This window comes from Schistocerca americana, chromosome 5, assembly GCF_021461395.2.
Source record: "Schistocerca americana isolate TAMUIC-IGC-003095 chromosome 5, iqSchAmer2.1, whole genome shotgun sequence".
Classification (NCBI taxonomy): Eukaryota; Metazoa; Arthropoda; class Insecta; order Orthoptera; family Acrididae; genus Schistocerca; species Schistocerca americana.
The window spans coordinates 11,948,278-11,961,048 of NC_060123.1; positions in this window are offsets into that span (position 1 = coordinate 11,948,278).

A 12,771-nucleotide genomic window follows, 5' to 3' on the forward strand; every position below is an offset into this window, starting at 1 on the left:
CCATAGAAACGTTACTCGATTTAGAAGGAAATGTCTTAGCACACATAGTATTTCATAGCGACGCATTTTCCGTGTGAATTCGTCAATGAGTGGGAGTGCGGGATGCAGTAAAGAAGGATTAGTGGATCGGAAATGAGATTGTCGTATCCCAAAAGAAAATCCAGTCGTTTCCATAGAAACGTTACTCGATTTAGAAGGAGAAGTCATAGAACACATAGTATTTCATAGCGACGCAATTTCCGTGTGAATTCGTCATTGTGTGGGAGTGAGAGATGCAGTAAAGAAGAATTAGTGGACCGGAAATGAGATTGTCGTATCCCTAAAAAAAAAATCCTGTCGTTTCCATAGAAACGTTACTCGATTTAGAAGGAAATGTCTTAGAACACATAGTATTTCATAATGACGCAATTTCCGTGTGAATTCGTCAATGAGTGGGAGTGAGGGATGCAGTAAAGATGGATTAGTGGATCGGCAATGAGATTGTCGTATCCCAAAAGAAAATCCTGTCGTTTCCATAGAAACGTTACTCGATTTAGAAGGAGAAGTCATAGAACCCATAGTATTTCATAGCGTCGCAATGTCTGTGTTAATTCATCAATGTGAGGGAGCTAGGGATGCAATAAACAAGGAATAGTGCATCGAGAAGGAGATACTCGTATCGCAAAAGAAAATCCTGTCGTTTCCACTGAAACGTTACTCGATTTAGAAGGAAATGTCTTAGAACACATAGTATTTCATAGCGACGCAATTTCCGTGTGAATTCGTCAATGTGTGGGAGTGAGGGATGCAGTAAAGAAGGATTAGTGTTTCGGAAATGAGATTGTCGTATCCCAAAAGAAAATCCTGTCGTTTCCATAGAAACGTTACTCGATTTAGAAGGAGAAATCATAGAACCCATAGTATTTCACAGCGACGCAATTTCCGTGTGAATTCGTCAATGAGTGGGAGTGAGGGATGCAGTAAAGAAGGATTAGTGGATCGGAAATGTGATTGTCGTATCCCAAAAGAAAATCCTGTCGTTTCCATAGAAACGTTACACGATTTAGAAGGAAATGTCTTAGAACACATAGTATTTCATAGCGGCGCAATTTCCGTGTGAATTCGTCAATGAGTGGGAGTGAGGGATGCAGTAAAGAAGGATTAGTGGATCGGAAATGAGATTGTCGTATCCCAATGGAAAATCCTGTCGTTTCCATCGAAACGTTACTCCATTTAGAAGGAGAAGTCATAAAACCCATAGCATTTAATAGCGACGCAATTCCCGTGTGAATTCGTCAATGAGTGGGAGTGAGGGATGCAGTAAACAAGGATTAGTGGATCGGAAATGAGATTGTCGTATCCCAAAAAAAATCCTGTCGTTTCCATAGAAACGTTACTCGATTTAGAAGGAAATGTCTTAGAACACATAGTATTTCATAGCGACGCAATTTCCGTGTGAATTCGTCAATGTGTGGGAGTGAGGGATGCAGTAATGAAGGATTAGTGGATCGGAAATGTGATTGTTGAATCCTAAAAGAAAATCCAGTCGTTTCCATAGAAACGTTACTCGATTTAGAAGAAAATGTCTTAGAACACATAGTATTTCATAGCGACGCAATATCCGCGTGAATTCGTCAATGTGTGGGAGTGAGGGATGCAGTAAAGAAGAATTAGTGGATCGGAAACGTGATTGTCGTATCCCAAATGAAAATCCTGTCGTTTCCATAGAAACGTTACTCGATTTACAAGGAGAAGTCACAGAACCCATAGTATTTCATAGCGACGCAATTTCTGTGTTAATTCGTCAATGTGAGGGAGCTAGGGATGCAATAAAGAAGGAATAGTGCATCGAGAAAGAGATAGTCGTATCGCAAAAGAAAAGCCAGTCGTGTCCATAGCAACGTTACTCGATTTAGAAGGAGAAGTCATAGAACCCATAGAATTTCATAGCGACGCAATTTCCGTGTGAATTCGTCAATGAGTGGGAGAGAGGGATGCAGTAAAGAAGGATTAGTGGAACGGAAATAAGATTGTCGTATCCCAAAAGAAAATCCTGTCGTTTCCATAGAAACGTTACTCGATTTAGAAGGAAATGTCTTAGAACACATAGTATTTCATAGCGACGCAATTTCCGTGTGAATTCGTCAATGTGTGGGAGTGAGGGATGCAGTAAAGAAGGATTAGTGGATCGGAAATGAGATTGTCGTATCGCAAAGGAAAATCCTGTCGTTTCCATAGAAACGTTACTCGATTTGGAAGGAGAAGTCATAGAACCCATAGTATTTCATATCGACTCAATTTCTGTTTTAATTCGACAATGAGTGGGAGTGAGGGATGCAGTAAAGAAGGATTAGTGGATCGGAAATGAGTTTGTCGTATCCCAACAAAAAATCCTGTCGTTTCCATAGAAACGTTACTCGATTTAGAAGGAGAAGTCATAGAACACATAGTATTTCATAGCGACGCAATTTCCGTGTGAATTCGTCAATGTGTGGGAGTGAGGTATGCAGTAAAGAAGGATTTGTGCATCGGAAATGTGATTGTCGTATCCCAAAAGAAAATCCTGTCGTTTCCATAGAAACGATACTCGATTTAGAAGGAGAAGTCATAGAACCCATAGTATTTCATTGCGACGCAATTTCCGTGTGAATTCGTCAATGTGTGGGAGTGAGGGATCCAGTAAAGAAGGATTAGTGGATCGGAAATGAGATTGTCGTATCCCAAAAGAAAATCCTGTCGTTTCCATAGTAACGTTCCTCGATTTAGAAGGAAATGTCTTAGAACACATAGTATTTCATAGCGACGCAATTTCCGTGTGAATTCGTCAATGAGTGGGAGTGAGGGATGCAGTAAAGAAGGATTAGTGGATCGGAAATGTGATTGTCGTATCCCAAAAGAAAATCCTGTCGTTTCCATCGAAACGTTACTCCATTTAGAAGGAGAAGTCATAAAACCCATAGTATTTCATAGCGACGCAATTTCCGTGTGAATTCCTAAATGAGTGGGAGTGTGAGATGCAGTAAAGAAGAATTAGTGGATCGGAAATGAGATTGTCGTATCCCAAAAAAAAATCCTGTCGTTTCCATAGAAACGTTACTCGATTTAGAAGGAAATGTCTTAGAACACATAGTATTTCATAACGACGCAATTTCCGTGTGAATTCGCCAATGAGTGGGAGTGAGGGATGCAGTAAAGATGGATTAGTGGATCGGAAATGAGATTGTCGTATCCCAAAAGAAAATCCTGTCGTTTCCATAGAAACGTTACTCGATTTAGAAGGAGAAGTCATAGAACCCATAGTATTTCATAGCGTCACAATGTCTGTGTTAATTCGTCAATGTGAGGGAGCTAGGGATGCAATAAACAAGGAATAGTGCATCGAGAAGGAGATACTCGTATCGCAAAAGAAAATCCTGTCGTTTCCACAGAAACGTTACTCGATTTAGAAGGAAATGTCTTAGAACACATAGTATTTCATAGCGACGCAATTTCCGTGTGAATTCGTCAATGTGTGGGAGTGAGGGATGCAGTAAAGAAGGATTAGTGTATCGGAAATGAGATTGTCGTATCCCAAAAGAAAATTCTGTCGTTTCCATAGAAACGTTACTCGATTCAGAAGGAGAAATCATAGAACCCATAGTATTTCATAGCGACGCAATTTCCGTGTGAATTCGTCAATGAGTGGGAATGAGGGATGCAGTAAAGAAGGATTAGTGGATCGGAAATGTGATTGTCGTATCCCAAAAGAAAATCCTGTCGTTTCCATAGAAACGTTACTCGATTTAGAAGGAAATGTCTTAGAACACATAGTATTTCATAGCGGCGCAATTTCCATGTGAATTCGTCAATGAGTGGGAGTGAGGGATGCAGTAAAGAAGGATTAGTGGATCGGAAATGAGATTGTCGTATCCCAAAAGAAAATCCTGTCATTTCCATCGAAACGTTACTCCATTTAGAAGGAGAAGTCATAAAACCCATAGTATTTCATAGCGACGCAATTTCCGTGTGCATTCCTCAATGAGTGGGAGTGAGAGATGCAGTAAAGAAGAATTAGTGGATCGGAAATGAGATTGTCGTATCCCAAAAAAAAATCCTGTCGTTTCCATAGAAACGTTACTCGATTTCGAAGGAAATGTCTTAGAACACATAGTATTCCATAGCGACGCAATTTCCGTGTGAATTCGTCAATGAGTGGGAGTGAGGGATGCAGTAAAGATGGATTAGTGGATCGGAAATGAGATTGTCGTATCCCAAAAGAAAATCCTGTCGTTTCCATAGAAACGTTACTCGATTTAGAAGGAGAAGTCATAGAACCCATAGTATTTCATAGCGTCGCAATGTCTGTGTTAATTCGTCAATGTGAGGGAGCTAGGGATGCAATAAACAAGGAATAGTGCATCGAGAAGGAGATACTCGTATCGCAAAAGAAAATCCTGTCGTTTCCACAGAAACGTTACTCGATTTAGAAGGAGAAATCATAGAACCCATAGTATTTCATAGCGACGCAATTTCCGTGTGAATTCGTCAATGAGTGGGAGTGAGGGATGCAGTAAAGAAGGGTTAGTGGATCGGAAATGTGATTGTCGTATCCCAAAAGAAAGTCCTGTCGTTTCCATAGAAACGTTACTCGATTTAGAAGGATATGTCTTAGAACACATAGTATTTCATAGCGGCGAAATTTTCGTGTGAATTCGTCAATGAGTGGGAGTGAGGGCTGCAGTAAAGAAGGATTAGTGGATCGGAAATGAGATTGTCGTATCCCAAAAGAAATTCCTGTCGTTTCCATCGAAACGTTACTCCATTTAGAAGGAGAAGTCATAAAACCCATAGCATTTCATAGCGACGCAATTTCCGTGTGAATTCGTCAATGAGTGGGAGTGAGGGATGCAGTAAAGAAGCATTAGTGGAACGGAAATGAGATTGTCGTATCCCAAAAAAAATCCTGTCGTTTCCATAGAAACGTTACTCGATTTAGAAGGAAATGTCTTAGAACACATAGTATTTCATAGCGACGCAATTGCCGTGTGAATTCGTCAATGTGTGGGAGTGAGGGATGCAGTAAAGAAGGATCAGTGGATCGGAAATGAGATTGTCGTATCGCAAAGGAAAATCCTGCCGTTTCCATAGAAACGTTACTCGATTTTGAAGGAGAAGTCATAGAACCCATAGTATTTCATATCGACTCAATGTCTGTGTTAATTCGACAATGAGTGGGAGTGAGGGATGCAGTAAAGAAGGATTAGTGGATCGGAAATGAGTTTGTCGTATCCCAAAAAAAAATCCTATCGTTTCCACAGAAACGTTACTCGATTTAGAAGAAGAAGTCATACAACACATAGTATTTCATAGCGACGCAATTTCCGTGTGAATTCGTCAATGTGTGGGAGTGAGGGATGCAGTAAAGAAGGATTAGTGGATCGGAAATGTGATTGTCGTATCCCAAAAGAAAATCCTGTCGTTTCCATAGAAACGATACTCGATTTAGAAGGAGAAGTCATAGAACCCATAGTATTTCATTGCGACGCAATTTCCGTGTGAATTCGTCAATGTGTGGGAGTGAGGGATGCAATAAAGAAGGATTAGTGGATCGGAAATGAGATTGTCGTATCCCAAAAGAAAATCCTGTCGTTTCCATAGAAACGTTAAACGATTTAGAAGGAAATGTGTTAGAACACATAGTATTTCATTGCGACGCAATTTCTGTGTTAATTCGTCAATGTGAGGGGGCTAGGGAAGCAATAAAAAAGGAATAGTGCAACGAGAAGGAGATACTCGTATCGGAAAAGGAAAGCCAGTCGTTTCCATAGAAACGATACTCGATTTAGAAGGAGAAGTCATAGAACCCATAGTATTTCATAGCGTCGCAATTTCCGTGTGAATTCGTCAATGAGTGGGAGTGAGGGATGCAGTAAAGATGGATTAGTGGATCGGAAATGTGATTGTCGTGTCCCAAAAGAAAAACCTGTCGTTTCCATAGAAACGTTACTCGATTTAGAAGGAGAAGTCTTAGAACACATAGTATTTCATAGCGACGCAATTTCCGTGTGAATTCGTCAATGAGTGGGAGTGAGGGATGCAGTAAAGAAGGATTAGTGGATCGGAAATGTGATTGTCGTATCCCAAAAGAAAATCCTGTCGTTACCATGGAAACGTTACTCGATTTAGAAGAGAAGTCTTAGAACACATAGCATTTCATAGCGACGCAATTTCCGTGTGAATTCGTCAATGTGTGGGAGTGAGGGATGCAGTAAAGAAGGATTAGTGGATCGGAAATGTGATTGTCGTATCCCAAAAGAAAATCCTGTCGTTTCCATAGAAACGTTCCTCGATTTAGAAGGAAATGTCTTAGAACACATAGTATTTCATAGCGACGCAATTTCCGTGTGAATTCGTCAATGAGTGGGAGTGAGGGATGCAGTAAAGAAGGAAAGTGGATCGGAAATGTGATTGTCGTATCCCAAAAAAAATCCTGTCGTTTCCACAGAAACGTTACTCGATTTAGAAGGAGAAGTCATATAACACATAGTATTTCATAGCGACGCAATTTCCTAGTGAATTCGTCAATGTGTGGGAGTGAGGGATGCAGTAAAGAAGGATTAGTGGATCGGAAATGTGATTGTCGTATCCCAAAAGAAAATCCTGTCGTTTCCATAGAAACGATACTCGATTTAGAAGAAGAAGTCATAGAACCCATAGTATTTCATTGCGACGCAATTTCCGTCTGAATTCGTCAATGTGTGGGAGTGAGGGATGCAGTAAAGAAGGATTAGTGGATCGGAAATGAGATTGTCGTATCCCAAAAGAAAATCCTGTCGTTTCCATAGAAACGTTACTCGATTTAAAAGGAAATGTCTTAGAACACATAGTATTTCATTGCGACGCAATTTCTGTGTTAATTCGTCAATGTGAGGGGGCTAGGGAAGCAATAAAAAAGGAATAGTGCAACGAGAAGGAGATACTCGTATCGCAAAACGAAAGCCAGTCGTTTCCATAGAAACGATACTCGATTTAGAAGGAGAAGTCATAGAACCCATAGGATTTCATAGCGTCGCAATTTCCGTGTGAATTCGTCAATGAGTGGGAGTGAGGGATGCAGTAAGGATGGATTAGTGGATCGGAAATGTGATTGTCGTGTCCCAAAAGAAAAACAAGTCGTTTCCATAGAAACGTTACTCGATTTAGAAGGAGAAGTCTTAGAACACATAGTATTTCATAGCGACGCAATTTCCGCGTGAATTCGTCAATGAGTGGGAGTGAGGGATGCAGTAAAGAAGGATTAGTGGATCGGAAATGTGATTGTCGTATCCCAAAAGAAAATCCTGTCGTTACCATAGAAACGTTACTCGATTTAGAAGAGAAGTCTTAGAACACATAGCATTTCATAGCGACGCAATTTCCGTGTGAATTCTTCAATGTGTGGGAGTGAGGGATGCAGTAAAGAAGGATTAGTGGATCGGAAATGTGATTGTCGTATCCCAAAAGAAAATCCTGTTGTTTCCATAGAAACGTTCCTCGATTTAGAAGGAAATGTCTTAGAACACATAGTATTTCTTAGCGACGCAATTTCCGTGTGAATTCGTCAATGAGTGGTAGTGAGGGATGCAGTAAAGAAGGATTAGTGGATCGGAAATGAGATTGTCGCATCCCAAAAGAAAATCCTGTCGTTTCCATGGAAACGTTACTCGATTTAGAAGGAGAAGTCATAGAACACATAGTATTTCATAGCGACGAAATTTCCGTGTGAATTCGTCAATGTGTGGGAGTGAGGGATGCAGTAAAGAAGGATTAGTGGATCGGAAATGTGATTGTCGTATCCCAAAAGAAAATCCTGTCGTTTCCATAGGAAAGATACTCGATTTAGAAGGAGAAGTCATAGATCCCATAGTATTTCATGGTGACGCAATTTCCGTGTGAATTCGTCAATGTGTGGGAGTGAGGGATGCAGTAAAGAAGGATTAGTGGATCGGAAATGTGATTGTCGTATCCCAAAAGAAAATCCTGTCGTTTCCATAGAAACGTTACTCGATTTAGAAGCAGAAGTCTTAGAACACATAGTATTTCATTGCGACGCAATTTCCGTGTGAATTCGTCAATGAAAGGGGGTGAGGGATGCAGTAAAGAAGGATTAGTGGATCGGAAATGAGATTGTCGTATCCCAAAAGAAAATCCTGTCGTTTCCATAGAAACGTTACTCGATTTAGAAGGAAATGTCTTAGAACCCATAGTATTTCATAGCGACGCAATAACCGTGTTAATTCGTCAATGAGTGGGAGTGAGGGATGCAGTAAAGAAGGATTAGTGGATCGGAAATGAGATTGTCGTATCCCAAAAGAAAATCCTGTCGTTTCCATAGAAACGTTACTCGATTTAGAAGGAAATGTCATAGGACCCATAGTATTTCATAGCGTCGCAATGTCTGTGTTAATTCGTCAATGTGAGGGAGCTAGGGAAGCAATAAAAAAGGAATAGTGCAACGAGAAGGAGATACTCGTATCGCAAAAGGAAAGCCAGTGGTTTCCATAGAAACGATACTCGATTTAGAAGGAGAAGTCATAGAACCCATAGTATTTCATAGCGTCGCAATTTCCGTGCGAATTCGTCAATGAGTGGGAGTGAGGGATGCAGTAAAGATGAATTAGTGGATCGGAAATGTGATTGTCGTGTCCCAAAAGAAAAACCTGTCGTTTCCATAGAAACGTTACTCGATTTAGAAGGAGAAGTCTTAGAACACATAGTATTTCATAGCGACGCAATTTCCGTGAAAATTCGTCAATGAGTGGGAGTGAGGGATTCAGTAAAGAAGGATTAGTGGATCGGAAATGAGATTGTCGTATCCCAAAAGAAAATCCTGTCGTTACCATAGAAACGTTACTCGATTTAGAAGAGAAGTGTTAGAACACATAGTATTTCATAGCGACGAAATTTTCGTGTGAATTCGTCAATGTGTGGGAGTGAGGGATGCAGTAAAGAAGGATTAGTGGATCGGAAATGTGATTGTCGTATCCCAAAAGAAAATCCTGTCGTTTCCATAGAAACGTTACTCGATTTAGAAGGAAATGTCTTAGAACACATAGTATTTCATAGCGACGCAATTTCCGTGTGAATTCGTCAATGAGTGGGAGTGAGGGATGCAGTAAAGAAGGATTAGTGGATCGGAAATGAGATTGTCGCATCCCAAAAGAAAATCCTGTCGTTTGCATGGAAACGGTACTCGGTTTAGAAGGAGAAGTCATAGAACACATAGTGTTTCATAGCGACGAAATTTCCGTGTGAATTCGTCAATGTGTGGGAGTGAGGGATGCAGTAAAGAAGGATTAGTGGATCGGAAATGAGATTGTCGTATCCCAAAAGAAAATCCTGTCGTTTCCATAGAAACGATACTCTATTTAGAAGGAAATGTCTTAGAGCACATAGTATTTCATAGCGACGCAATTTCCGTGTGAATTCGTCAATGAGTGGGAGTGAGGGATGCAGTAAAGATGGATTAGTGGATCGGAAATGTGATTGTCGTAACCCAAAAGAAAAACCTGTCGTTTCCATAGAAACGTTACTCGATTTAGAAGGAGAAGTCTTAGAACACATAGTATTTCATAGCGACGCAATTTCCGTGTGAATTCGTCAATGTGTGGGAGTGAGGGATGCAGTAAAGAAGGATTAGTGGATCGGAAATGAGATTGTCGTATCCCAAAGAAAATCCTGTCGTTTCCGTAGAAACGTTACTCGATTTAGAAGGATATGTCATAGAACACATAGTATTTCATAGCGACGCAATTTCCGCGTGAATCCGTCAATGTGTGGGAGTGAGGGATGCAGTAAAGAAGGATTAGTGGATCGGAAATGTGATTGTCGTATCCCAAAAGAAAATCCTGTCGTTTCCATATGAAAGATACTCGATTTAGAAGGAGAAGTCATAGATCCCATAGTATTTCATGGCGACGCAATTTCCGTGTGAATTCGTCAATGTGTGGGAGTGAGGGATGCAGTAAAGAAGGATTAGTGGATGGGAAATGTGCTTGTCGTATCACAAAAGAAAATCCTGTCGTTTCCATAGAAACGTTACTCGATTTAGAAGGAGAAGTCTTAGAACACATAGTATTTCATTGCGACGCAATTTCCGTGTGAATTCGTCAATGAAAGGGGGTGAGGGATGCAGTAAAGAAGGATTAGTGGATCGGAAATGAGATTGTCGTATCCCAAAAGATAATCCTGTCGTTTCCATAGAAACGTTACTCGATTTAGGAGGAAATGTCTTAGAACCCATAGTATTTCATAGCGACGCAATAACCGTGTGAATTCGTCAATGAGTGGGAGTGAGGGATGCAGTAAAGAAGGATTAGTGGATCGGAAATGAGATTGTCGTATCCCAAAAGAAAATCCTGTCGTTTCCATAGAAACGTTACTCGATTTAGAAGGAAATGTCATAGGACCCATAGTATTTCATAGCGTCACAATGTCTGTGTTAATTCGTCAATGTGAGGGAGCTAGGGATGCAATAAACAAGGAATAGTGCATCGGGAAGGAGATACTCGTATCGCAAAAGAAAATCCTGTCATTTCCATAGAGACGTTACTCGATTTAGAAGGAAATGTCTTAGAACACATAGTATTTCGTAGCGACGCTATTTCCGAGTGAATTCGTCAATGTGTGGGAGTGAGGGATGCAGTAAAGAAGGATTAGTGGATCGGAAATGTGATTGTCGTATCCCCAAAAGAAAATCCTGTCGTTTCCATAGAAACGTTACTCGATTTAGAAGGAGAAGTCATAGAACCCATAGTATTTCATAGCGACGCAATTTCTGTGTTAATTCGTCAATGTGAGGGAGCTAGGGATGCTATAAAGAAGGAATAGTGCATCGAGAAGGAGATACTCGTATCGCAAAAGAAAAGCCAGTCGTTTCCATAGCAACGATACTCGATTTAGAAGGAGAAGTCATAGAACTCATTGTATTTCATTCCGACGCAATTTCTGTGTGAATTCGTCAATGTGTGGGAGTGAGGGATGCAGTAAAGAAGGATTAGTGGATCGGAAATGAGATTGTCGTATTCCAAAAGAAACTCCTGTCGTTTCCATAGAAACGTTACTCGGTTTAGAAGGAGAAGTCAGAGAACTCATAGAATTTCATAGCGACGCAATTTCCGTGTGACTTCGTCAATGAGTGGGGGAGAGGGATGCAGTAAAGAAGGATTAGTGGATCGGAAATGAGATTGTCGTATCCCAAAAGAAAATCCTGTCGTTTCCAAAGAAACGTTACTCGATTTGGAAGGAAATGTCTTAGAACACATAGTATTTCATAGCGACGCAATTTCCGTGTGAATTCGTCAGTGTGTGGGAGTGAGGGATGCAGTAAAGAAGGATCAGTGGATCGGAAATGAGATTGTCGTATCCCAAAAGAAAATCCTGTCGTTTCCATAGAAACGTTACTCGATTTAGAAGGAAATGTCTTAGAACACATAGTATTTCATAGCGACGCAATTTCCGTTTGAATTCGTCAATGAGTGGGAGTGCGGGATGCAGTAAAGAAGGATTAGTGGATCGGAAATGAGATTGTCGTATCCCAAAAGAAAATCCTGTCGTTTCCATAGAAACGTTACTCGATTTAGAAGAAGTCATAGAACCCATAGAATTTCATAGCGACGCAATTTCTGTGTTAATTCGTCAATGTGAGGGAGCTAGGGATGCAATAAAGAAGGAATAGTGGATCGGAAATGTGATTGTCGTATCCCAAAAGAAAATCCTGTCGTTTCCATAGAAAGGTTGCTCGATTTAGAAGGAGAAGTCATAGAACCCATAGTATTTCATAGCGACGCAATTTCTGTTTTAATTCGTCAATGTGAGGGAGCTAGGGATGCAATAAAGAAGGAATAGTGCATCGAGAAGGAGATACTCGTATCGCAAAAGAAAAGCCAGTCGTTTCCATAGCAACGATACTCGATTTAGAAGGAGAAGTCATAGAACCCATTGTATTTCATTCCGACGCAATTTCTGAGTGAATCCGTCAATGTGTGGGAGTGAGGGATGCAGTAAAGAAGGATTAGTGGATCGGAAATGAGATTGTCGTATTCCAAAAGAAAATCCTGTCGTTTCCATAGAAACGTTACTCGATTTAGAAGGAGAAGTCAGAGAACCTATAGAATTTCATAGCGACGCAATTTCCGTGTGACTTCGTCAATGAGTGGGGGAGAGGGATGCAGTAAAGAAGGATTAGTGGATCGGAAATGAGATTGTCGTATCCCAAAAGAAAATCCTGTCGTTTCCATAGAAACGTTACTCGATTTGGAAGGAAATGTCTTAGAACACATAGTATTTCATAGCGACGCAATTTCCGTGTGAATTCGTCAATGTGTGGGAGTGAGGGATGCAGTAAAGAAGGATCAGTGGATCGGAAATGAGATTGTCGTATCCCAAAAGAAAATCCTGTCGTTTCCATAGAAACGTTACTCGATTTACAAGGAAATGCCTTAGAACACATAGTATTTCATAGCGACGCAATTTCCGTGTGAATTCGTCAGTGAGTGGGAGTGCGGGATGCAGTAAAGAAGGATTAATGGATCGGAAATGAGATTGTCGTATCCCAAAAGAAAATCCTGTCGTTTCCATAGAAACGTTACTCGATTTAGAAGAAGTCATAGAACCCATAGAATTTCATAGCGACGCAATTTCTGTGTTAATTCGTCAATGTGAGGGAGCTAGGGATGCAATAAAGAAGGAATAGTGCATCGAGAAGGAGATACTCATATCGCAAAAGAAAATCCTGTCGTTTCCATAGAAACGTTACTCGATTTAGAAGGAGAA